This window comes from Triticum dicoccoides, chromosome 1A, assembly GCF_002162155.2.
Source record: "Triticum dicoccoides isolate Atlit2015 ecotype Zavitan chromosome 1A, WEW_v2.0, whole genome shotgun sequence".
In the NCBI taxonomy this organism is placed as follows: Eukaryota; Viridiplantae; Streptophyta; class Magnoliopsida; order Poales; family Poaceae; genus Triticum; species Triticum dicoccoides.
This window is the reverse complement of record NC_041380.1, coordinates 58,905,852-58,911,047: the sequence shown is the minus strand read 5'-3', so window position 1 is coordinate 58,911,047 and position 5,196 is coordinate 58,905,852. Positions and strand designations below refer to the sequence as shown.

The 5,196-nt window shown below is 47.1% G+C and overlaps 1 long non-coding RNA gene across 2 annotated transcripts; it reads right to left on the bottom strand.

Moving 5' to 3' along the window:
• Positions 1–2,706: 2,706 nt before the first annotated feature.
• LOC119364012 lies at positions 2,707–4,440 on the bottom strand. Of its 2 annotated transcripts, none has more exons than XR_005174605.1 (2): positions 4,170–4,440; positions 2,707–4,091 (listed from the first exon to the last, which is right to left on the bottom strand). It is a non-coding gene; the product is annotated as an uncharacterized LOC119364012 (long non-coding RNA). The 2 variants fall into 2 exon arrangements; XR_005174642.1 differs by having other exon boundaries at positions 4,185–4,440.
• Positions 4,441–5,196: the final 756 nt, after the last annotated feature.

Genomic DNA, 5,196 nt, shown 5'->3' with positions numbered 1-5,196 from the left:
TCACTGTTCATCCAGAGGTAGCATCGATCGGCTTCAGTTAGTAGCAGTAGCGAAGGAATCGCTCGATCGGGTTCAGTTAACAGCCATCGATCGATCGCTTGGGTTCAGTAACGCGTAGCCTGCAGTGCAATCGCTCGGGTTCAGTTAGAGCCCAACGCCTCGCTCGGGTTCAGTTAGAGCCAACGCCTCGCACACACGCGCGTACGTGTAAGAGAGAAATGTGCATCGCTCGGCCCCCGACCTCTCACCGTAACCGGGAACTCCCCGAAATTTTCCTCCCCCTCGCTTCTACCACTATTTTTTCCGTCATGGACGGCCCAAAGAATGTCACGCAGCTGCGTCTCCGGCCCTCCTAGGACGAAAATCCCATTTTCGGTCATGATTTTTTGTCATGAAGTAGGAGCCCACCACATCTATGATGATACCGGGTTTTGTCACAATTATCGTCATAGAAGTGTCATATGTATGACAGAAAAAAATTCGTTCGGCCCAAAATGTCACGGATGTGTCTTTTTTCGTAGTGAGGAACGTTGGCCGTGGGGGAGGAAGCCCGCGGCCATGGAGGAGGAGGCACGCGGCGCCGAGGTCCAAGAAGGGTGGCGATGGCGGTGAGATGCATGGTGGTGGCGCATTGTAGGGTGAAGGAACGGGGGCGGCGAGATGCAGGAGGCGCACGGGAGGAGAGGCGCGCCTGGGCGGAGGAGACGGCGGCGAGAGGCGCCGGATCCAGGGGGAGGGAGCCGCCGTCGCGGTGGATAGTAGGGGATCGGGGGAGGTTAGGGACGAGCGGTCGTGGGATGGTGCGGTGGGTTTTTTCTGTAGCCGGTTGGGCAGTTCGGGAACAACCCGATCGCTCTATATAGGGCCTAACGTGATCCAAATAACTATTCTGATCTGGGATTAGAATAGTGTTTTCCTCTCTCTCTCTCTCTCTCTCTCTCTCTATATATATATATATATATATATATATATATATATATATATATATAGGGTCGCGCTATTCGTCACCCAGGGTGAGGAATAGTTATTCCTCACCCCAACCAGTCACACCCCAACCAAGCCGTAAGAAAAGGGGGGCTGGGAGAAAAAATTACAACGTGGAAAAGGAATCGGTTCCCGCACCCAATCCAGCTTATACGAAATATAGATGCGTGGTAATCTTACGACCTCCCTGGGTAAGTTACGTCGTGAGATGAGGAAACATACCGGCTAGCCGAAGTGGCCGACTGGCCGTAAGTGAAAAAAAACTTCTTATATAGTATTAATATACCTGATGTGCAGCTGGGATAAGAATGTACTGGAGTAAATTTGGACCATGTAAAATGCGTGGATCCAACCTATTAAATCCCTTCTTTCTTGGAACACCTCTTTCAAAATATGTCCCTCCTTTTATACTAGAACACTTCTTTCAAAATGTGTCTACCTGCATGAGCTTTAGCTACTCTAGCACATATCCCTCTCATCTATTTAATTTCTTTGAGGAAAAAAAGAGAGCGTCTGATCAACTCCAAGGGAAAAACGATAGAGTGGAGATTTGAGAAAAAAAAGAGCTTCCGATCAACTCTGGGAGAAAAACGATATAGTGGAGAGCGGTCGAGCCCCGTCTCTCTTTAGAGCATCTCTAGCAGGATCCAAAAAAACCCGGCCTGATCAGATACGGTAAAAACGGTTGGGCCCGTAAATTCCTTACGGGTGGCACGTAAAAACTTAGCTGAACCCACTATATATACCAGAACTTTGCCAATTTAGGGTTCGCATCCGCAAATTTTGTTTCCCCTCGCGTACCCTCCGATGAGAATCGAGTTCCTTGGGCCATCGTTCGCCGAGCAAACAGCCAAAAAAGGGTCGGCCCTGATGATGGACACAGGCGGGGTGGCCGAAGGGGCTGCGGCGGCTCGCCACCCCGACATGACTCCAAGACCATAAGCTCCTCCCTCCACCCGCCAATGGAAGAATGGCGCCATGTGCAGGCGCGTGAGTGCGGCACACCTCCTGCAGCGCCGGGAGGCGGGCGTTCCTATTGATTTTTGTTTCATTTCCCCCCTCCATTTTAGTTGGACATGTTCACAACCATTTTAGCTGGACATGTTCACAACATGCACAATGCTTAGCTTCTCGGCGACGTCCTGCTTCGCGACCACAAGGACATCGTCCATGGCGGACCGGGAATGGCTCGGCGTGCTTCTCCTTGCCACCCCCCTCAACAATGAGGATGACAGTAACGCCGAGGTGAGATACTGAAATACATGGCAACATGAGTGCTCTCTTTAGGCAGAAAATGCATGTACTGTGCCTATTGATTCTTTGCGTCCTTTTCAAAAAAAATGATTCTTTGTGTTTTCTGACATTTTTATCAACAAATGAGATGTACTTTGTGATTTGTTTAAAATTGCATCAATGGAATATTTTAAATGCGATGTGTTTAATTTGAGGTTCAGCTCTTGGAGTAGTCTCTTTCTTATTTACTTTGATAGCAGGCTTATTTTTGATAGGGCGGCAATGAGTTGGAACTTGAGATTGATGCAGAGGTTGTGCGTTTGTTCCAAAGAATTTGAAATGATTAGGCATGCTCATGCTTTTTATGAACTTATAATTTTGAACTGAGATTGAACATGGATGCTCCAGCTGAGAGATGCATTCATAACAGACATTGTTAATTAAAAAATGCATCGACAAGGAGACACTGGCACAGACATGTATAACATAGATGTGTAAATGCTGGTCTCTTTAAAAAAAAAACTCGCAACTAAGTAGCAGAGCAATAACATGTATGACATTAACATGTTGATAAAGTCAGTTGCAATTAACCAGCAGCCAGAACAAGAAGTTTTCTTCTTCGACTGAATATTCTAGTAGGAGTAGTGACAATGACTTCTTCTATATCCTTTTTCTAGACTGTAGAACACCGGCTCTTCAACTAACGCTCCCAAGATTGATGTTTGTTACAGATGAAGAAGCTTGTGAGTGTTGGACTTGGACCCAGGCAAGTTGATAGAGTCATGGCCAAGCTATCTTGTCATTTATGGTACTAGCTAATGCCTTGTTTCTCCTTTGAGGCGGATTCAAATGCTGAAAATTCAACCAGCGAGCATAACTAGACAGTGCAAATGTATATAGTTCCAATACAAGCAAAATTCAAAAGAAAAAAAATCAAGGTGAGATGCGTGACTGCATAAATGTGTTTCAAGTAATGCTGATACAAGGTAGTAAATGAGATGTGAGATGTGGAAGTATAGTAGCATTTATCTAATTGACCTTTAACTTGCCTTTTGATCTGTCCGAACAATTGGTATGCCATGGTACTGGCAGTACACTACGGAGTACTAAGATACAACAACTATAGACACAGAGAAAAATTTCCTCCAGACCCAATACAAGGTGCAGGTTTCAATCAAAAAAATAACCTTCTCTCCTGGACAGAAAAAGGGCGAAGCTCAGCTTCCTCCTCTCCTTTCTGTGATTTGGTAATTAGACCATATGACCTTGACCTTGCAGACTCATCATTACCATCGCGAGTTCAATCCTTACTATGAGTGTATGTCAACACAAAAGAATGAGTTAAACCAGTTTTTTTACTTAATCAAGAAAAATATTCAAGATGTAAACATGACGGCACACCGAGAGGTGCTCGGGTGGTGTTTTTTATGTGAGCCAAAGCTAGTGTAAACTCAAATGAGGGCAATGAACTTCTTTCTGTCGGAACCCTTGGTACCGGTACCAGCACCAGCCTCATTCCCCCACAATACCCCTCGCTCTTCTCCTTGGCAATGTCCATCTCCACCTCGGCGATCTTCCTCTCAATCCCTCCATCCTCCAAAACCAAACAACCCATTTTGAATCAACAAACCAGAAGAACAAGTCACACCAGAAAGGAACCAATAAATTACGTGCATCCCAGGTCCTTCGGCTTGTCGTCCACCAGGATCTCCTTGGGGAGCTGCAATCAAGTGCCACCGCCAGGAAAAATTGAGAAAAACGAGAGGTGGGCAGAGAGGGGGATTGAGAGATTCGCACATTACTGCTGCTCTTCTCGAGGAGGCCGGAGAGCCTGACCGGAGAGGGTCGCCCGGGTCTGCGCGTCCTGCCATAGCCTGCGAACGAATCAAGGTGAGATCAGATTTGCAGAGTGGAGGAGAGATCTGGGAAGGAGAGGGAGGGCGCGAGCGTACTGGCCGGCGACGTACAGCCAGGCGAGGCAGGCGAGGAAGGCCATTATGAGGGGGATCCTGCCGGTGGAGGCGGCGGCGGAGGAGGAAGACGGGGGCTCACCTAGGTGATGGAGTGGAAACTTGCTATCAAGGACTTGCTCCTGAGCAAACCACCGAGCACCTCTCCGTCGTCTACACGTTGGCCACCCACATCGTGCTGGTTGCCGTCGAGACTGACTCTAAACTGCCCGATGTTGATTAGGAAAGGACGTGGGGAGTGGGATGGATCCTTAGACTAGTGTAAAGGTAAAATTACTTCGTTGGCAATATAATTTTAGGGAGTTGGGATGGTGACTTGGCTTGGTTCTGCCTAGCTTGGTTGAGCACAACATCTGGCTCGATGAACCGACCAGGGAGAAGAATTACTTATTCTTCACCCTGGGTCTCAAATAGACTTTCTATATATGTTGTTGTTCTAAGAATGATCATGATGCCCTCATGTCTGTATTTTATTTTATCGACACCTCTATCTCTAAACATGTGGACATATTTTTCGATATCGGCTTCCGCTTGAGGACAAGCGAAGTCTAACTTGGGGGAGTTGATACGTCCATTTTGCATCATGCTTTTATATCAATATTTATTGCATTATGGGCTGTTATTACGCATTATGTCACAATACTTATGCCTATTCTCTCTTATTTTGCAAAGTTTACATAAAGAGGGAGAATGCCGGCAGCTAGAATTTTGGGCTGGAAAAGGAGCAAATATTAGAGACCTATTCTGCACAACTCCAAAAGTCCTGAAACTTCACGGGAGCACATTTTGGAATATATAAAAAAATATTGGTGAAAGAATTAACCAAAGGGGGCCCACACCCTGGCCACGAGGGTGGGGGCACGCCCTACCCCCCTGGGCATGCCCCCCTGTCTTGTGGGCCCCCTGGCAGGCCTCCGGTGCCCATCTTCTGCTATATGAAGTCTTTCGTCCAAGAAAAAATCATAAGCAAGCTTTCGGGGCGAAACTCCGCCGCCACGAGGCGGAACCT